At 41.7% G+C, this 23,245-nt stretch overlaps 1 protein-coding gene across 1 annotated transcript in view; it reads right to left on the minus strand.

The window, feature by feature from the left end:
- The window catches only part of LOC136886008 (alpha-tocopherol transfer protein-like), a 67,609-nt gene that overhangs the window by 22,658 nt on the left and 21,706 nt on the right, over positions 1-23,245 (minus strand). The gene's annotated exons all lie outside the window — the stretch shown is intronic.

A 23,245-nucleotide genomic window follows, 5' to 3' on the forward strand; every position in this document is an offset into this window, starting at 1 on the left:
ACGGTATTACATTTTATGAAGGCTGCTTACCGCGGTCGTATTGCATCAGCTGTTCTCGCGGCAGTAGCGCGCTGGCAACAGAGGAAAGGCGATGCTCATTTGTTTTGCGAAACTTCAATTTAGAAGTAAGGCCGTGCGGAGTATAGTAGTAGAATTGCGCACGAAGATACATTTAGACCGGCGTTTGACACTAATTCTGTGTCTTAGTTCACAGTTCACACTTCACTATGCTCTGTGAGGGAGATATTTCTTTGTTGGCACAACGTTATGTGGTATCGTTCACATAGTGAATCGCACAAGATACACAAAACTCTCGATTTACCGTAATCGGATCAACCGCGTTGCGGTTTAACCGCGATATCAAAAACACAAAAAATGCACGAGTGTTAGGAGTTACAGTAATACAGAATTGGGTCGGGATAATATTGCCAGGATGATGCTCTCATCGCCGAAAAACTTCTTTTGAGAAACTTGAAAAGCAAAATAAAGAAAATGTGTTTCTCGGTACAAGAGCAGGAGACCATCACTGATTATTTTCAGAAACAGTAAAGTTAGGTAGCCGGAATATTTTTCTTTGCCTTATTAGTTCCAACGAAAAGTGCTGTTTATTTTTCCATTTATTAGTGCTAAGTGATACTTTTACTACAACGTATTGGGTAAGTTAAAAAACAACACAGTAGTAACATTTATTATCATTTTTAAATGCACTTTCAGTACCCCCGTTCTATTTTTACCTTTTCGCGGATTAACCGCAATTTTACTTATCCGGGAAGCCTTGAGGTGACACTCCGGAGATAAACATAGATCTTTTGATCATTTTGGTGAAATTATTGTATGACTGAAATTGAAAGGATTGAATTTCTTTTTTCTTGTCTCGAATTCGAGCAATTTATCGATGTAATAATGCTTTGTTTGCCAATAGTAATTTTACATTTAAATCCCACTTTTCTCCCATAATATTCTGTCAAATGTAATAAAATTTGTATGCTATATGTTTCAGAGCTATATTAAGAAACCTGCGTGTGGAATTTTTTATTGCAGAATTTTTCAAGTAGTAGGGATTTTTAACTAAAAAATTTTAGAACGTAAAAATTACACAAACTTTAGTACGATATATCTGCTTATATAAATTATGTACAGGAAAAATCGATACGTAGTGCTTTTAAAAGAAGTATTATCTACATAATTACGAATTTACATTAGCATGTTAATTCAATTTCATGAAAAAATGCAATTAAAAATTTCTAAAAATGTATTTTGGAAGAATTCTTAAGTGTATATGAAAGAAATGTTCATGATATCTCTACTTTAACGAAGGTATTATTCCCACAAATTTTCGTGGAATTAAGTAAAAATATATTTTTATCTCCGGAGTGTCGCCTTATCCCGGTTAATCGAGAGTTGAGTGTACAGACGAAAGTAAGTGGTAACGTTGCACTGCCAACCAGGTCGGTACGTGGCGTAGATTTTGATTGGGTCCCGTCCACTCTCGGTTCTGGTAGAAGATACAGTATCTCCAGCCATAGAGCCTATTTCTCTTTTAACATGAATATGTTTTGGGGCTGGATATGTATCTGGAATTAGCGTCTTCATATGTAACCGTGGTAACCAGTGTTCGTGTATGTACAGGGTCTCTTTTATAAACTCAGACTGAACGCACGGCGTTTGTACTCTGAGCTACGGCAGCTGCAGTATGGGAGGCGCACGCATAGTTCTTGAGCTTGCAAGCAGCCTGCACATGTTCGACCTGGCAAGCATGAGTCGCCAGTCTGAATCTCACCTGTTGACATGGTGAGACAGTTATCATAACAACACCGTATTTTCGTATGTAACAGTTCTGGTTTCATCTTAATGATCGTGTGGACAGTCAAAACTCTCGCTATTGATGTGCAGAAAAACCTAGTGGTGTTTCATGAAGTCCATCGGTTAACGGAAGAAGAAAAATCGCGTGGGTGGTTTTGACAAGTTTCAGCCCCTGTTCATACAGCAGAAGATTCCCTTCTTACAATCTTGGAAGTGTTTGCAGACAGAGCGATCAGTGCTGGTCTATTTCCACCTTGTTCTCCAGATCTAAAGCCGGCTTTACATTTACGAGTAATTCTTATACGAGTTGGCTACTCGGACTGACTCGGATAAGAAATCGTAAATGTAAACGATGACTCGTACGTACTCGTAGCTCGTATACGAATAGCAATCAAAGTAGAGAGGCTTCCGACTTGTATCCGAGTTAGACTGTTTTAAAAATGGCGGAGACTAAATACTGCAGGATGTCTCGTGAAAATCTGGAGGAGTTCATTAATTTATACTACAGAGAGGAGTGCCTGTGGAATGTTAAGTGTTCTCAATATCGGGACATCAATGCGAGAAATAAGGCCTATGAAGTTAAACATAACTACGAATCTAGTTAAAAAGAAAATCAACAACTTTTGGAATGAACAAGGAAATAGTTGAGGCTGATATACGCGTCAAGAATTGTAATGATTTGAAGCTATCTCCAGTAGCTAAAAATCTGAGTCACTGCCAGTTGCAGCTGAGAATTGATACAACTTCTCATCTGAGTGTTTTCTTTGGGGACATGAGGGGCAACCTAGAAAAAATTAATTACTAATAATATGCCAGAATTTAGCATATCAGTACCGGTATTATAAAAGTCATTTAGTCCACTTACCAAAAGGTACAACATTTCAAATGTACTAAAATCCATCCATCTCTATAACCATCTCCTCCCTCGTTTAATAAATCAAATAGTAAATGTTCCTGTATTCCAAAAACGGGTCTTTTCTTCAAGGATTCTTTAACCCAAAAGCTCCTGACCTTTTTATCGCTTCATTCTGTTGTCTTGTTGTAAAACACAACAGCAAGATACCAGCCATAGCAAGACGTTTTCGTCTGCTTGGAGCCATATTGGGAACTGTACTCTTATACGAGTAAGCACCATAAATGTAAACGCATTTCCTACTCGTATACGAGCGCTCGTATACGAGTTACTCGTAAATGTAAAGCTGGCTTAACAGTGTGTGATTTTTACTTCTGAGGTAAACTGAAAGAAAAAGGGAATCGAACAAGTACTCACACATTGGAGGAATTTAAAAAATCATTAGGAATGAAATCAGTAACATTACAGTGGCAGAACTCACTCGCGTCAACCAGAATGTGGTTACCAGATACACCCAGGAAGGACGACACTTCCAGCATCTTTCGGTAAGATTGCATGTAAGACTGTATACACGCTTATCCCTTTCACTGCAGAGTTTTCATGACCAGGCGAACCCTGTGGGCCGGGTTTTCTTTTAAAGAAAGAAGCACTTTTACAGATACACTATTACTGTTACTATTAATGGAATGAATATCGTCCCCTTAGCCCCGCAGCCCAATGTGCGGTCGGGGATGAAGTGAGATTATATTTTATAGCATGTTTTTACGGCCGGATGCCCATCCTGATGCCGTCCTCAGTTGAAGAGATAATTAATATTGAATGAATGATAATTAATGAAACTGGGTAAGGAAGTGGAAGGAATCGGCTGTGACTTATGAATAGGAACTGTCCCGGCATTTGCTTGGGAGTGCAAAAGGGAGACAAAAATTTTTTCAGGTCAGCCGATGGTGGGGTTCGAACCCACTCCGCTGCCGAATTCAGAGCATGGCAAGGCCACTCCGCTCAGTGATAGTTTTGATCCACCGAGCTCGATAGCTGCAGTCGCTTAAGTGCGGTCAGTATCCAGTATTCGAGTATTCGGGCGATAGTAGGATCGAACCCCACTGTCGGCAGCCCTGAAAATAGTTTTCCGTGGTTTCCCATTTTCACACCAGGCAAATGCTGGGGCTGTACCTTAATTAAGGCTACGGCCGCTTCCTTCCCACTCCTAGCCCATCCCTGTCCCATCGTCGCCATAAGACCTATCTGTGTCGGTGCGACGTAAAGCAACTAGCAAAAAAAAAAAAAAAAAAAGTTTTGATCCAAGAACTGGTATTATCAAAATCATTTACATTTGGGGAAACAATAATTTATCTGAAGAGGGGGTGAAAATTCTGCACCAGATTCATCATTATTACTTCCTCTCCCCCTCCCCCTACATATTATCCATCTTCATTATCAAAATATAGCTCTCCAGAAACACATTATATTACATTTCTTCGTCAACAAGAGATGGGTGTATACTTCAAGACGCCATGATGGCTACACGTTAGCGGAAAAGATGTTCCACTCCAACGAAGCTCAAATAACATCAGATCGCTTTCAAAACACGCGAAATGAAGTGGTATATCTGCAGTACAAAAATTCCTTGAACATTTCCACGGAATTTCAAAGCATGACCCTATGTCCCGTTCATATATGAGATCGGTGAAGTACACACTGCACTAAAACGTATATATACGGGCTTGGCGTTGAATGGGTTAAAGCAGGGCGACTGCGCGTGACATAAGTTCGGCTGAGGCAGCTACCGTAGCGCAGATTACAAACACCCTGCGTTCGGTCTGGATTCATAAGAAAGAACCTGTACAATAGGCCAGTAGCGACATCTTCTCACTGTGCGCTTTCTTCCTGATTGACAAAATCTCGTATCAAGTGAATCCCGTCCTACTCCTCAGTCCAGAATTAAAATCCTTGAACTGGCAGGAAAATTAACCCAGGCCTCGGAATAAGAGACAGGCTCGCTACCTCTACAGCACAGGGCTGATTATTAAAATAATTATTTCCAACTTGCTTTACGTCGCACAGACACAGACAGGTCTTATGGCGACGATGTGACAGGAAAGGGCTAGGAGTGGGAATGAAGCGGTTGTGGTCTTAATTAAGGTACAGCCCAACCATTCGCCTGGCTTGAAAATGGGGAAACTACAAAAAAACCCATCTTCAGGGCTGCCGACAATGGGGTTCAAACCCACACTCTCCCGAATACAAACTGGCAGCTACGTGACCCAAACCGCGCAGCCAATCGCTCAGTGATGATGCTAATAATAATAATAATAATAATAATAATAATAATAATAATAATAATAATAATAGAAGTGTACAAGTCACCTATAACTATAGGGGTGGCTCGTAAGGTAGTGTCGTTGTGTCATGGCACCGCCATTGTAGTAAAGAAAGAATATGATACGCTTCCCTTTCAAAAACAGTTTATATTACATTTCAAGAAAATGTATGTACAGTGGAACCTCGATATCTCGAATCAACTCGGGAGCTACATTTTATTTCGAGAATCGAAATTTCGAGATATAGAGAATACCGTTTTTGGGCATGTATAGCACATAACTGAATCATATGTATCTACGGGCTTATAATGAATACATTATTTTTAACAATATTTAAAAATATACAAACAAACTCTATTTTACGGTATCACTTTAATTATAACCCTTGTTATAGTCACATTTTAGAAGACAGGACACCGAGCTCGATAGCTGCAGTCGCTTAAGTGCGGCCAGTATCCAGTATTCGGGAGATAGTAGGTTCGAACCCCACTGTCGGCAGCCCTGAAAATGGTTTTCCGTGGTTTCCCATTTTCACACCAGGCAAATCTGGGGCTGTACCTTAATTAAGGCCACGGCCGCTTCCTTCCCACTCCTAGCCCTTTCCTGTCCCATCGTCGCCGTAAGACCTATCTGTGTCGGTGCGACGTAAAACAACTAGCAAAAAAAAAAAAAAAAAAAAAAAAAAGAAGAAGACAGGATACAGTACATGCAGTAGTGAAACATGAAACATACCTCCCTTAACACATTTGGAAAAAAACCTTAGTCTCTTCTGTTTGTTACTGTTAACCTTTTCCTCCCTCCACGTTGAAACTTCTCGTCAATACCACGCAGCCGAGCTGCGTAAATGGAGCTTGTCATTTGCGACTTCGTGGGGGGGGGGGGTGCTTTCGTAAGTGACCGGTAATGAATTCACACCCGACAAGCAGCGAAGCTTCGCTGATTTTTTGATCACTAGAAGTGTTAGTTTTTCGGTTCCCGTCATATTATCTCCCAGCATGTCCGGCTCCATGGCTAAATGGTTAGCGTGCTGGCCTTTGGTCACAGGGGTCCCGGGTTCGATTCCCGGCAGGGTCGGGAATTTTCACCATCATTGGTTAATTTCCCTGGCACGGGGACTGGGTGTATGTGTTGTCTTCATTACAATTTCACCCTCATCACGATGCGCAGGTCGCCCTACGGGAGTCAAATCAAAAGATCTGCACCTGGCGAGCCGAACATGTCCTGGGATCTCCCGGCACTAAAAGCCATACGCCATTTTATTTCATCTCCTAGCAACACTGTAAACCAGGGCCTCTCAGGGTGCATGCGCTTGTTGCATGCACTGTGCACGGTGCAAAAGACGACTCCGCTTGGTTAACTAGAGTGCAAGCCCCCACTCCTCGATTTAGAGCAATAGCGCGGTCTCTCTCTCTTTCCCCACGCCTGTCTCGCTCGCTCCCCCTGTCTTCCTCTTCCTCACTTGCTGCGTAGCGCTCCAAATCCGAGCCGAATTGAGCCGAGTTGAGCCGAGCTTAGCCGAGTAGCCCAGAGACGAACCGTTGGTCCGAGCCGTGCCGAGCGGCACCGATGCACAGTGCACGGAGCTCTTGCGCCTCGATTTGCACGCGTGAGATTTTGGGCGTCTGAGAGGTCCTGCTGTAAACCTTTCTATACTTGTTAACTGTTCCTCACAAACCACAAATGCCGTATTGCACAGTTAATATTGCACAAAATACGAGTTACAGAATATTTTTTGCTTCAGGGGAGGAAATGTTTGTGTCGAGAAATCGAGAAATTCGTGTAACCGGGAAACTTAAGTTACTTCGAGATAATGAAAATTCGATTAATGGAGGTTCGAGATATCGAGGTTCGGCTGTATATTGTTTTCTGCCTTCATTTGAACGATACTCCCTGTGGGTGGGGGCGGTAGAAAAACACCCACGGTATCCCCTGCCTCTCGTAAGAGGCGACTAAAAGGGTCCCGAGGGCTCTTAAATTGCGAGCGTGGGTTGACGACCACGGGGCTTTTCCAACCTTGACGGTATTAGAGCACTCGAGGCCTAGGGAGCCTTTCATTTTCACGCCCTTCATGGCCCTTGTCTTTATTTGGCCGATACTTTCATTTTTCAAAGTGTCGAATCCCTTCAGTATTTCTCTCTGATTAGCACGTCATCACACGCTCCCGCCGCAGTTTGCCGTGTTTGAACAATAATACTAATATCTTCCTTTGTTGTATCCAAGAATCGGCGGGCAGTCACGTATTCCTCCCCCCACATCTCTGTATAACGACCGTAGCCTAATCCAGTTCGTCGCTGTCTCCTCTCTACGTCAGTTCACATGTGTGTTGGTGGTGTCACGTTGTGTGAGCAGATTGCTAACGTGCGTGCTATCGCGTACAAACATTAGTGAGCATATTGCTAACGGGCGAGTTCTCGCGTGTATTTAATATGATACAGTTGCAATATTTCTGTTTTATTGTTTGCGCCATTACCTGGAAATGGGTCCGTACGACGTACGACAAGCTACAGTGAGACATATAGTGGACAGTGTTCCAGAATGTCATTCAAGTAAATTAGGAGAAGATAATTCTGGTTATCGTGACGTTGATGAAACAGATGTTTTAGAGCATAATAATAGTGACTCAGAAGAGAGTGTTGCAGAAGAAATAATACAACCGTGCGAGGTTGGTAACGAACAACACACCCCACCGCCAAACGAAGAGACACTGAACCTTTCAGTAGGCGCTCAGCAAGAACCTGAACGTTGTGAGCCTGTTCTTAAAGTGAGACAGCAACAAGAGGACAAATTGGGGCAAATATTCGTTTACAGGAAGAGGAGTTAGGGATTGGAATAATTTACCAAAGGGGATGTTCAATAAATTTCCTCTTCCTCTTCCTAGAAGGAAAAATAGCAGAACAATGGTTATTTGTTGCGCATGTGATATTCCCATCTGCCGAGAACATACAGTGCCAACGTGTTCGAGATGCTCAACCCAACAGGAGGATCCAGCTGAAAATGACTAGACTGGCTGATTGTTGGACAGAAGTAATATGCTTACGATGTTTCTTAAATCGATCATATTTGTTTATATTTCATATTTTACTAATTCAACTGGACTTGTGTTAATGCAACTTATGTGAAAATGCCTAAAATATAGTATGCGGCAATTTGCTAACGGGGCGTGCTTTGATGTCAGGTCATAGGCTTGGAATTGCGGCAGTTTGCTAACATAGCGTGTTCTCGTGTTGTAAAATATTTTAAATTACTAATAATTATTTACAATCCTAAATATGATGTTTTGGTAAGTAAATTCTCTTTCTTACAATGTTGTTAACGTTTAAGGATTGGTTTCTTCATTTCAAAATCAGAGCAACAATATATAACATGCGTGAGCAAATTGCCGTGGGGCGTGCTGTCATGTAAAAATAAGGGGGCGTATGATGACGTGTTAGTGTTATATAGAGGATGGTTCCCTCGTTGTACTCCCTCTTAAAACAATAATCACCACCACCACTTATTTGAATGAGCGCGCAAACTGGCATGCACTCTGCTGGAGCTTCTCTGAGTTGTTGAGCCAGATCTCACTGGTAGGAATACAATAATTGAGCCGGAAAGGAGGCAGGGGTGCGTGGTTGCCTAATGATCAGCGGGGAAGAATCCTCATCCTCCAGTTCCTCCCTTGGATTCAATACTGACAATCGAGCAGTCACCAATGATCGACATTTAGGACAGTCGCCCAGGTGGCAGATTCCCTGTCTGTTGCTTACCTAGTTTTTTTCTTAAATAATTTATGGAAATTTATTGAACATCCCCTTTGGTAAATTATTCCAATCCCTAACTCCTCTTCCTGTAAACGAATATTTGCCCCAATTTGTCCTCTTGAATTCCAACTTTATCTTCATTCTGTGATCTTTCCTACTTTTAAAAACACCACTCGAAATTATTCGTCTACTGATGCCATTCCACACCATCTCTCCACTGACAGCTCGGAACATACCACTTAGACGAGCAGCTCGCCTCCTTTCTCCTAGGGCTACTCAGCCCAAACTTTGCAACATTTTCGTAACGCTACTCCTTTGTCGGAAGTCACGCAGAAGAGATCGAGCTGCTTTTATTTGGATTTTTTTTTCCAGGCCTCGAATCAAGTAATCCTGGTGAGGGTCCCTTACACTGGAACCATACTCTAGTTGGGGTCTTACCAGAGACTTATATGCCCTCCCCTTACATCCTTACTACAACCCCTAAGTACTTTCATAATCATGTGCAGAGGTCTGTACCCTTTATTTACAACCCAATTTATGTGATTAACCCAATGAAAATGTTTCCTTTTATTAACAACTAGATATTTACAGTGATCCGCATAAGGAACTTTCATCCCATCAACGCAGTAATTAAAACTGAGAAGACTTTTCCTATTAGTGAAACTCACAGTTTAACCCCGTTTATCATCATACCATTGCCTGCTGTTCTTCTCACAACATTGTAGAGGTCTTTTTGCAGTTGCTCACAATCTTGTAACTTATTTAACTTGTAACAGAATAACATCATCCGCAGAAAACCCTGCCAGTATGGGTGGTGCTGTATAGCCCGACTAATGTTTCTGAATGGTATGAAGAATGTTGTTTTCTCCCTGCGGGTGGAGGACGCAGACGAAGAATACACCCACGGTTCCCCTGCCTGTCGTAAAAGGCAACTAAAGGGGGCAAACAAGGGATGATGGATTTTGAACTATGCGTTTACCTGCGATTAGTGCTATCACGCGCGGAACACCATGGGCCGACTTTACTTGCGATTAGTACCACTATGTGAGGAACACTATGGGTCTGTGATTAGTATGATCGTGGGTGTATCACTATGGGTTTACAGTACTGTGATTAGTACCGCTATATGCGGAACACCATGGGCTCTGCGTTACCTGTGATTAGTACCATTATGTGAGGAACACCATGGGTCTGGACGTTGCCTATGATTAGTACGACTATGTGAGGAACACCATGGGTCTGCGTTACTTGTGATTAGTACCACTATGTGAGGAACACCACGGGTCTGGACAGCGCCTGTGATTAGTATCACTATGTGAGGAACACCACGGGTCTGGACAGCGCCTGTGATTAGTATCACTATGTGAGGAACACCATGGGTCTAGACAGCGCCTGTGATTAGTATCATTATGTGAGGAACACCACGGGTCTGGACAGCGCCTGTGATTAGTATCATTATGTGAGGAACACCACGGGTCTAGACAGCGCCTGTGATTAGTATCATTATGTGAGGAACACCACGGGTCTAGACAGCGCCTGTGATTAGTATCACTATGTGAGGAACACCACGGGTCTAGACAGCGCCTGTGATTAGTATCATTATGTGAGGAACACCACGGGTCTGGACAGCGCCTGTGATTAGTATCATTATGTGAGGAACACCACGGGTCTAGACAGCGCCAGTGATTAGTATCATTATGTGAGGAACACCACGGGTCTAGACAGCGCCTGTGATTAGTATCATTATGTGAGGAACACCACGGGTCTAGACAGCGCCTGTGATTAGTATCACTATGTGAGGAACACCACGGGTCTAGACAGCGCCTGTGATTAGTATCACTATGTGAGGAACACCACGGGTCTAGACAGCGCCTGTGATTAGTATCATTATGTGAGGAACACCACGGGTCTAGACAGCGCCTGTGATTAGTATCATTATGTGAGGAACACCACGGGTCTAGACAGCGCCTGTGATTAGTATCACTATGTGAGGAACACCACGGGTCTAGACAGCGCCTGTTATTAGTATCATTATGTGAGGAACACCACGGGTCTAGACAGCGCATGTGATTAGTATCACTATGCGAGGAACACCACGGGTCTAGACAGCGCCTGTGATTAGTATCATTATGTGAGGAACACCACGGGTCTAGACAGCGCCTGTGATTAGTATCATTATGTGAGGAACACCACGGGTCTAGACATCGCCTGTGATTAGTATCACTATGTGAGGAACACCACGGGTCTAGACAGCGCCTGTGATTAGTATCACTATGTGAGGAACATCACGGGTCTAGACAGCGCCTGTGATTAGTATCATTATGTGAGGAACACCACGGATCTAGACAGCGCCTGTGATTAGTATCACTGTGTGAGGAACACCACGGGTCTAGACAGCGCCTGTGATTAGTATCACTATGTGAGGAAGACCACGGGTCTAGACAGCGCCTGTGATTAGTATCGCTATGTGAGGAACACCACGGGTCTAGACAGCGCCTGTGATTAGTATCATTATGTGAGGAACACCACGGGTCTAGACAGCGCCTGTTATTAGTATCATTATGTGAGGAACACCACGGGTCTAGACAGCGCCTGTGATTAGTATCATTATGTGAGGAACACCACGGGTCTGGACAGTGCCTGTGATTAGTACCACTATGTGAGGAACACCACGGGTCTGGACAGCGCCTGTGATTAGTATCACTATGTGAGGAACACCACGGGTCTGGACAGCGCCTGTGATTAGTATCACTATGTGAGGAACACCACGGGTCTGGACGTTGCCTATGATTAGTACGACTATGTGAGGAACACCACGGGTCTGGACATCGCCTGTGATTAGTATCACTATGTGAGGAACACCACGTGTCTAGGCAGCGCCTGTGATTAGTACCAGTGAGGAACACCACGGGTCTGGACAGTGCCTGTGATTAGTACCACTATGTGAGGAACACCACGGGTCTGGACAGCGCCTGTGATTAGTATCACTATGTGAGGAACACCACGTGTCTAGACAGCGCCTGTGATTAGTATCGCTATGTGAGGAACACCACGGGTCTAGACAGCGCCTGTGATTAGTATCATTATGTGAGGAACACCACGGGTCTGGACAGTGCCTGTGATTAGTATCACTATGTGAGGAACACCACGGGTCTAGACAGCGCCTGTGATTAGTACCACTATGTGAGGAACACCACGGGTCTGGACAGCGCCTGTGATTAGTATCACTATGTGAGGAACACCACGGGTCTGGACAGCGCCTGTGATTAGTACCACTATGTGAGGAACACCACGTGTCTAGGCAGCGCCTGTGATTAGTATCACTATATGAGGAACACCACGGGTCTGGACGTTGCCTATGATTAGTACGACTATGTGAGGAACACCAGGGGTCTGGACATCGCCTGTGATTAGTATCACTATGTGAGGAACACCACGTGTCTAGGCAGCGCCTGTGATTAGTACCAGTGAGGAACACCATGAGTCTACGTTACTTGTGGTTAGTACCGTTACATAAGGAACACCATGGTTCTACTTTTCCAGCCATTAGTATGATCATGAGTGGTCGGTGGCTTGAATTTTGGAGCCCTTTAGACAACAAGCATCATCGAGTTAGGATTTTGCTTTGGAAGCAATCATTTGTTCACTTTATACCATTGCTTTAAATTATTTTATGCGAAGGTGGGGCATTGCTGGTCGGATCCACTAATTGTTTTAAGTTCATAATAATTGTTCATCGTCATTTTTTTAAATTCTAGTCAGTGGATGGATTTTAGAATTATTTTAAATTTCAATGTTGTGAGTTGTATCTGCTGATTATTTTAAATTTTTATTCATTACCTCATTCTTCATCATGATGTTTTGAATTCTGGTCAGTGGATGAATTTTGGCATTTTAGTTGTCTTTACATTTCATCTCATCTCGTACCATTAGGGGCCGATTACCTAGATGTTAGGCCCCTTTAAACAACAGGCATCATCATCATCATCATCATCAAAGTCAGCCGTGCTGCAACAGCAGTGAGGATGCAATAGCGAACTACCTCACTACTCGTCTTGCTTCGTACGCCTCATTATAGCGCTAGTTCTGAGGGATTTTCTATAACCACATAACCTTCCACTGTGTTATTTGATGATCCATGCCACCTTCGGGCTGATGACTTAGCAAACACATTCGGGCTATACAGAAAGTTCGAAGGGAAAAGCCGAAAGCTAAAGACAGAGGATCACATCAAGGTCTCCTGGTCGGTTTAGAGGCAGTGAGGAATGTATCTTGGAGGCAGGGCGTCACGCAGTTACGTAAACCGGCTCTTTTTTTTTTTTTTTTTTTTTTTTTTTTTGCGAATGGCGACCATGAAGTTGTTTTCCCTTAGGCTGTGAGCCTACAAGTTCGAACGTGGCTCTACATCGAATTTGCATATCCATGTACGAGGTCTTTAAGCTAGTAAGTGCAGCTGTTGGCAAGAGAGAGAGAGAGAGAGAGAGAGAGAGAGAGAGAGAGAGCAATATGGGAAACAAGGAGAGATAAAGCCACTTCTTACACACTGTAAAATCGCAGCACAGAATAGGGACGACTGGCTGATTTCCGGCACAGGAGTAGTGTTACTAACATGTTGCGAATTTGGGCTGGGAAGACTTGGGAGTAAGGAGATGAGATGCTCTATGTGGTATGTTTCGAGCTGTCCGTGGAGAGTTGGCGTGGAATAACATAACTAGAAGAAGAAGAAGAAGCTTGTGTGGGGTTTTTAAAAGTAGGAAAGATCATAATATGAAGATAAAGTTGGAATTCAAGATGACGGATTGGGGCAAATATTCATTTATAGAACAAGGAGTAAGGGACTGGAATAAATTATCAAGAGAAATGTTCGGTAAGTTTCCAAGTTCGTTGAAAATGTTTAAGAAAACGTTGGGTGAACAACTGATAGGGAATCTGCCACCTGGGGGACTGCCCTAGATGAAGATCAGTGATTGATTGATTGATTGATTGATTGATTGACTGGAATCACACAGAAAGCTCTCCTTCAGTCCGTGTGTAGGGTTGCCAGGGTTTCGAAATACCAATAAGGGACAGGTCATAACACGCTATTATAACTTATAGGTGGGCCGGCGTAAGGTTGCACATGACAGCTGCGCACAATGTTGGTTGCGCTGTACTGGGGCAGGAAACGATGTTGTCGCCGCAACAACAGCTGATTGCACGACACGTGAGTTTTTAAAAACATGGGAGAAATGCTTTTAATGTCATCACGATGATACACAATACAAATGAAATTGGCCGGCAAAAGTCGAACTTTCAACACACCGATTGAATTTACAATCACACAAAATGATACGAGAGAAATCTACTACGAAGTTCTTATTATCGTGATATTAGAAAATACAGAAGAAATCGGCCGACAAGAATCTTACTTAATACATCAATAAATATTACAATAATATATACTCGTGCTAACATAAAAGGTTTCAAGTGAAATGTATTAAATTTACGAAAATTCAGAAACATTTTCATACCTGATTCACACTCTAGAGGCTCAATACTGGAGGGTATCACTATCGTCGCCTTCGTGGTCATTGTCGTCGTCTAGACAGATCATCAACTCATGACGGTCACTGATGATGATGCCATGTATTGCCATTGCCGAGTTAATGAATGTTGCGACATGGCTAACTTTTTCTAATGCCTGACTTATCAAAGGGCCACTCCGCGGCGTAAAGGATTATCACTTCACGGTTCATGACTATGTTGTCGTTTCCGTGACATTGCACTGCACTCGTTAAAATAAAATTTCACAATTATGTCACAAAGAAAACAAAACTTCCATAAACGCGCGAATCGCAACTGATCACGTGCTGGCGGGGACAGGCAAAACGGCAACACTTCAGTACGATAGCAAAGCTAGTTATAGATGGCACCACTATACTACAAGTATTGCCAACAACAATCAAATGAAAATAGTTCGTATTTATTTTGTGGCTCGCTTAAACCTTATAATATTTTAAATGATCATATTTTGTAAGCAAATAAAAGATTATAAGCACTGTATGGAATTAAATACGAATTAATATCAATAAAATGCGTAGCTGTATCTGACATAAAAAGTAGTAGATTGGTCATTCTGATCGAAGGGTGACGTTCTTCATTTCAGTTTTGTAGTGGTGCCAACATGAATTACAACTGTCAAGAGCGGTTACGTGAATGATGTTGATCCACGAAATATCACTGTAATATTTGTCACAAATGGAAGAAAGTAATTGCTTTTACTCAAATAAAGTCTCAAATCCCAGGTTGATTAAGAAATAATACGAAATATTTTATTTTAGAGAATGCATACTTTACTGCCTTACAACAACTATTTCTGCTACGTCGCAGCGCTTCCGTAAGGGTTTTGTTAGTCCAACACTGTCGTCTGTGATGTCTGTGCTCACTAAAGTTCTTTGGTGTCGTTTTATTGATTTTTCTCTTTCGATGTAATTTGTAACGATTTATTGGTCCAGGGATCATGCTATTTTTCAACAAAATACCCGCACTCCTATGCGCTAGAAAGAGAGCTCGTTGGTGCCAGCCCTGGACCTCAAGAAAAAAACAAACGACGGCGCGAGCAGCGGAATGCAAGACCATGGACTCCAATTTACAACCAGTAAAGACGTATACATATTTCTTGCTAGTAACGACGGTATTTCTTAATCAACGTGGGATTTGAGACTTTATTTGAGTAAATCAATGATTGCCTTTCGTTTGTGACAAATATTACAGTGATATTTCGTGGATCAACATCGTTCACGTAATCTCAAGAGCAACCTTTCGCCGGCCCACCTATAGATTATGTCGAACATTTTGGTAGCAGAATGTTAATTCAGCAGCAAGGACACTATTGTCATCATTTCACTTCTTAAACATACATTATGATACCTATGTTAGAAGTCGTGTTTATTTGCCTCACGAAACTTTTATGTACTGTAGGTAGTGTGATAGAAACCTGTTGCTTTAAGTGACTTTAACCTCCAAATCTAATTGAAGGAAAAAACAAAAACAAAAACGATTACAAGTAACAACTCTTGCCTTGAAACAATTATTGTCGACGGGTGCAATCCATTTATATACTCCTTGCTATGTAAGCTTATATACTAACGGTACAACCTTATTTTTATTATCTATTTGATTTCAGTATAGGCACCTGAGCCAAGGCTCTTCATGGTGCAACATGGATCAATTACAATTACAATGGCGGATATATTCACAATGTAACTATAAAATAAAGTAGAGTAAATATTTAATGTAGTCCGGCCCCGCTGTGAAGGGGGCAACGCGTCCGCCTGTCACACGGCGGCCCCGGGTTCGATTCCCCTGCCGGGTCAAGGGTTTTTAATTCTAATGATTAATATCCCTGGCCTGGGGACTGGGTGTTTATGTCGTCCTTAACGTTCCTTTCCTCACATTCAACACTCTACACTTCCGCAATTCCACTTACACGCAGGTTCATATCATATGGTGAAAGTAGTGGCAAAAGATCTACAGAGGTCGACGCCACGAACAAATGTCATAAAACAATATATATATAAATAATGTAACATGATGTGCTCTCTCTCCCCTGTCAATATTGAAGGTATTGATTTATAGTTATTACTGACTGTTGGGTTCCATTTAGTGTCGCCTATCATACAGTTTAAGGACCCTACTTGCCGATACGACGTCTTACTGTTAATCTTGCACGTTGGCGCTATGAAGCTATGATTTTTCGTGACTTGCGAGATTAAACATACTGCCATTGTCGTATTATGAAAATCACTACTGTTACATTTTCGGGTATAAGTAAAGCACATTTTCTTTTTCTGTAGGATTTGACCAACACCCCACGGGTCGCGACGTCCAACGAGGGGAGAAGTGCGGCCCACCGACATCGCCACCACTACCCGGCCGACTAGAAACCACCCTGACGCCGGATTGCTCCATGCAGGGGGACGGACACATCTCGCTAAAGCAGGGGAAGAGGAGCGGATACGGCTTGAATCTCCTCGGTTGAGGTATTTTCGGGTTTCTCACGTTTACCCCAGAACGGTTTCACGTACTTTTTGAATTCTCGCTTCAAAGTTCTTTTTAACTTTGCCTCACGGTACTTGTTCGCTATCGGTCTCGTGGTCATATTTAACCTTAGATGGAGTTTACCACCCACCTTGTAAATCTGTTTGAGTAGGAAAAGGCTAGGAGAGCAACAGATAGGGAATCTGCCACCTGGGCGACTGCCTTAAATGCAGATCAGTATGTATTGATATATGTACTGACTGACCAAATACAGTAGAGACAATACGTGATACTTACGGATTTAGCCTTGTTAAAATGGGAGACAATTTGACGGTGGTGCTCCTAGTGACTTGACCTGAAAAGTAGCGCTAAATTCAAATATCAATGGAAATGTATATACGAAAATGGATAAATAAATTACGTCTAGAAATAAAGTGTTATTGAGATATTAACTTCGAAGTTGCTAAAGCAATTCTGGATAAATGAATGAAGAATGAAATTAGACATATAAATAAGATGTGAAATGGACTGCTGTGAAATGGCTTGATCTTTCATTTATGCATTACTTTTTTCGCTTTAGCATTCCTGCCTTAACTTTTACGGTTAGATTTGTCTTTTTTTCTCATTTAAAAACATTTTTTCATCACATTAAGACACTTGTCAATAAAAATATCGGCACATTCCTTACATGCATGATGCAATGAATTAACTTTTGAAAGCTGGACAATTTTCCTCTTAACATGAAGGCTACTAACAGAAAGAAAATCTATAAAATTAGTCTCAAAAACATTCAAAACTTTCCTATAAGCAATACTTCCTATTATATTAGGGTAAAGCAAATTTGCATCATCATATTGCTTCAACAAAATGTGTACATTTCTTAAGTCACCCATATTTTCTTCAGTGCTTGACAACGCATTACGGCATTCCAAATGGGGTAACTTGGAACACATCCAGCCACACACATATGCATATGTATTTTCCTGAATAAAATCAAACCCACAGATCACACCTACAACAACACATCGGTATTGAAGGTTAACTGCTGCATTATACAATAACATATACATATTATATTTTAAGCCAGTTAAAATATGGGTCGAGCAGGTCAGAAGATTATGAAGTACTATAAAAATCTCTTTGTCCCTGGAAGAATAGCCTATATATGCCAACACAATATTACTTACATTTTCTTGTCACTACCGAAACGAAAGAAAGACCGCGCATTATCTGGGTATTCATTTGTTTTGCAGAAGAAAAGGCAGTACGAATACTTAATAATACCTCAGCTTCATCTGTTGCATACTGGATTATGTAAACATTGTGCAATAAAGTAGCATTTTCTCTAGTTGCATGCTAATTACGATCATTAGTTCCTGTTTACATCATAATATCACGAGGTTTAAAGCCAGAGTATTGCTACATTGTAATTTCAATTACTGAAGTAACAAAGGAGAAGATTGACGTGATAAATATATTATTGTGAGTTATGTTATCACGGCTCAAGATAATAGACACCATATTCTTTTGATATTGCGCCATGTGAAAAAGAGGAACTGAAGTGAAACTTAAGGTTTTGCCAAGACTTTGTTTCGCATTCTCAAAGTGAAGAGAACCACGAGCAGTCACGGGTGTTGTAGAACGCCGCTTTTCGCATACGCCTGCAGTGTCGCTGCTGGCACATGTGGAACTGACCCTATTTTATGTCGACCCCATAGGGGGGATGTATTCACTATTACGTCAGGAGTGTGTTGGGACAAACACCCAGCCGCTGAGTCAGAGAAATTAACTGAACGTGGCTAGGATTCGAACTCGAGACTCTCCCAACCAAATGTCACGATGAAATGCATCAGTTTGTATTCTCGAAACAATTTCTTCAATCGCTATGTACATACCTGAAAGATCGACGTTAGTTTGTGTGTTTCAAAGACGAAAATTCAGACCACTTCATTAGTTATTCCAGTGTTCCCCAAGGATCATGTTTGGGTCCCCTTTTATTTTTAATTTTGATTAATGACTTACTCCTCATGACAGTTGTTTGCTCTCTGCTAGTGGTGACAACTTTATAAAACCATAAATAAAAGGAGCGATGGAGTAATTTAATATAATTTAGAGCTCTACAAACCTGTTTTACTAACATATGAATATATCAAAATATTATGCAGTATGAAATCTTGTTCCTCCATATATAAACACATCTTTCTTTCTTTCTTTCTTTCTTTCTTAATCTGTTTACCCTCCAGGGTTGGTTTTTCCCTCGGAATCAGCGAGAGATCCCACATCTACCGCTCCAAGACAGTGTCCGGGAGCTTCAGACTTTGGGTCGGGGGAGACAACTGGGGAGGAGGATCAGTACCTCGCCCAGGTGGCATCTGTTATGCTGAACAGGAGCCTTGTAGGGGATGGGAACATTGGAAGGGATAGGCAAGGAGGAGGGAAGGAAGCGGCCGTGGCCTTAAGTTAAGTACCATCGCGGTATTTGCCTGGAGGAGAAGTGGGAAACCACGGAAAACCACTTCGAGGGTGGCTGAGATAGGAATCGAACCCGGACCTCCGGGGGTGTCAGCTAATCATGCTAACCACTGCACCACAGAGGCGGATATATAAACACATGCGGTATAATATAAAACATAAGTGAGGAAACTGTTCAATTCCTATTTAAAACACTTATATTTTCTTGCTGTTGATAGCCTGTGTACAATTCAGGTGTGCTGCGATGTTTTGAGGTCTACTTAATCATCTTACAAGGTTTATTTGTAATCCGTGCGGTCCAACACACAGTTCCCTTTTGAGAAGATACGACACCAGAAGAGGAAGAACGTGAGTTCATTTTCATTTGTGAATTAGTGTCAGAGTTTTTTCTAGAGCCTAGTAGCCTAGAAGTGGAAAATTCATTTCACATTTTTCAGCTGTCTGACGGAGAATCGACTCCACGTCCTTCTGGATAAACCGAAAATCCCTTTAGGCAGCCCTTATGTTTCGTCCTCTTAGAAAATGTATACAGAGCGCGCTCTTGTCCGTGTCTCTATTGAGTGACCAGAATGCATCTGGTTTCCGGCAACGAGAGAAGACATTAAGAAACGACAACATGTCGGCGAGACATGTTTTCACGGCCACATGGCCTCCAACTTAATCAATAGCCATCCAGGCATTTCAGTTTATTGTTTAACGTGTAAATAGTTTCTATGCATTTTGTTAATCATGTACAATTGTAATAAAAGTTTTATTACGTGTAATATTGGTGAATGACTCGGCCCACGTGCTTAACCAAACTACAGTCCACTACCAGAGTAATCATCGCTGTTTAGCAATACAACATGTGTGCTACAGCAGTCAATTCGTCATTCCAACTTTTTTTGGTCCATTTCCGGGCCCGATATTACACGGTAAAAGTGAAACGCGTGTGAAATATCCGCAGGATTGGAAACATCATACAATGCAACGTGGGACTCTTCAGTTTACAAGGGCAGATTCCTTTTAATTACCTTTTCCTTGCATTATTTACATTTGTGTGAGCCAGTGCTTTACGATGGATGAGAACGAAATCGCAAAGCTGATCAAGCAACGGGGTTATCTGAAAGGTAGAATCACAAAAATCGAAACTTTCGTCGAAAAGTACGACACTACTCAAAACCTAGCAGACATTAGGGTTAGATATGATGGACTTATTGATTTAGAAAGCAAATACGATTTAGTTCAATCGCAGCTTGAGGTGGAGGATAGTAAACGAGATCATGGTGTAGATAGAGATGAAGTAGATGATATTGTGTACAGTTTGAAGGCAAAAATGCAGGTATTATTGTCGCCAGACCAACACGAAAATGCCGGTAGTACCACAAGTAACACTTCTAATTCGTCGCACGAAAATATCAACATCAAATTATCCGCGAATAAACTACCTATGTTTAGTGGTAACTATGAAGATTGGATATCGTTTGAAGATAATTTCAAACTATTGGTGCATGAAAATTCCAGTCTAGCATCCATTCAGAAATTTCACTACTTACTAGGAGCAGTTCAGGGTTCAGCTAAAGCATTAATTCAGAACCTTCCAACTACTGAAACAAACTATACGGTAGCTTGGAACCTATTATGTGATCGGTTTCAAAACAAGAGACTAATAGCAGCAAAGCATGTTAGAGAAATCTTAAACATTGCAATAGTGGATAATGAAACCGCTGAAGACCTCGGGCAGTTCATCGGCACATTCTCAAGCAACTTACAAGCACTTAAGGCATTGAAATTAGATACTCCTCTCTAAGAAGTAATATTGTCACAACATATTGTTGATCATCTTGATTATGAAACCAGGAGGGGCTGGAAACTAGAAGCAAACGCCAACAAAAATTCCTCCCTCAAACAACTAACATCTTACATTGAACATGGCTGCCAAGTCCGTGAAAGCATGCAAACATCTGTCAGCCAAGTCAAGGTGCGCAGTAGTAAAGAAAGCTCACACAAGAAAAAACCGTCGTCCTATACACATGTTGCATGCATTAACAATCAGTGCTCTTATTGTAAACAAGGTCATGCACCAGGACTTTTTGCATGTGAAGCATTTCTCAAGTTAACAGTGTCAAATCGCATTCAATATGCTCGTGACAACAAACTCTGTTTAAATTGTCATAAAGGATCACATAAAACGTCAGAGTGTACATCCAGTCACTGTCGCAAATGCAACAAGGCCCACAACACATTACTACATCTTGAAAATCACAAGTCTAGTACAACTAACGAAACTACTTCTAACAACAAGGTGGTATTTGCCAGCGTTCACACAACCACCAAGAATGAACATTCATGTACTCGAAACAAACCATATGTGTTGTTATCCACAGTTATTGTCAAAATCAAGGATCACAGTGGTAAATTTGGTAAGGTTCGAGGACTCTTGGACAGCGGCAGTCAAACTCATCTCATCACTAAAGACACTGTCAACAGACTAAATTTAAAATGTAAAGAAGACACCACTTCTATTGTAGGCATTAACAATTCTTCATCAACTCTGAAACACAGTGTGGATATTCACCTCCAGTCCACAGCATCAGATTTTAACACTAACATAAATTGTTTAGTGGTTCCTGCCATCACAGGAGAAATGCCTTCCATGGAGTTAGATTACAAATCGTGGAACCTACCTAATGACATCACACTAGCAGATCCTAAATTCTACAGTCCAGGCAAGGTAGATTTAATCATTGGCGCAGAGATGTATTTTTAACATTTTAAAGACAGATGGGAAAAAACGTCCAGCTGATTACCCGGTATTGCAGGGCTCTCATCTGGGTTGGATAATTTCTGGTAAATGTCCTCAATCAAACAGCCATCCTGCATGCAACACAGTCACTTCTCTCTTTGTCAAAAAGGAAGATCAACTCGACACGCAACTTCGTAAATTTTGGGAAATAGAAGAATTGCACACCAAACCTAAAACTCAGGATGAACAACAGTGTTTATAGCACTTCAAGGAGAACACCACACGCACTCCTGAAGGAAGATTCGTTGTCAGGTTACCTCGTAAAGAAACTCGATCACCCTTGGGCAATTCTCGTGATATGGCAACACAACGATTTCAACAACTGGAAGCAAAATTCAAGAAAAATCCAGTATTGCATGAACAGTATGCGAACTTCATGTCCGAGTATGAACAGTTATCTCACATGAGGGAGGTAGGCCAACATGTAACAAATGATTCTGAACATTATTACTTGCCACACCATGCAGTATTTAAACAAAGCACAACTACATCAGTCAGAGTAGTTTTTGACGCATCAGCCAAAACCACTACTGGAGTGTCGCTTAATGATACATTGTTAGTAGGGCCTACTATACAACAAAACCTTTATTCCATTGTATTGAGATTCAGGACACACAACATTGCATTTACGGGATACATCACGAAAATGTACAGACAGGTTCGGGTTCATGAAAATAACACGCGGTTGCAAAGAATTATTTGGAGGGATTCGCCACAAACAGCTATCAAGACTTACGAATTATTGACTGTCACGTATGGCACAGCTTCAGCTCCATATTTGGCAACACAGTGCCTCAAACAATTGGCAGAAGATGAAGCAACTTCATTTCCACTGGCATCAACGGTTTTACAAAGAGATTTTTATGTTGACGACGCCCTGTGTGGTGCGTCCAACATCGCTGAAGCATTACAGTTGCAAAGTGAACTCATTGCCTTACTCAATAAAGGTGGTTTTCCCATCAGGAAATGGTGCTCAAATCATCAAGCTATACTTGCCGCTGTTCCACCTGAAGACAGAGAAATTAACTTACCTTTCCAGTTTGATAATGATGACACCATACAAGCTTTAGGATTATCATGGCATCCTACGTCAGACAAATTCTTAGTAGCAAACAGAATCGAACACATTCCAGGGAACAGTAACATTTCTAAACGCACCACTACGTCAACAGTAGCTTCAATTTTTGATCCATTAGGACTCATCAGCCCATTAGTAATAACCTACAAAATGTTTCTCCAGAAATTGTGGTTA

Source organism: Anabrus simplex, chromosome X (genome assembly GCF_040414725.1).
Source record: "Anabrus simplex isolate iqAnaSimp1 chromosome X, ASM4041472v1, whole genome shotgun sequence".
NCBI classification, from domain to species: Eukaryota; Metazoa; Arthropoda; class Insecta; order Orthoptera; family Tettigoniidae; genus Anabrus; species Anabrus simplex.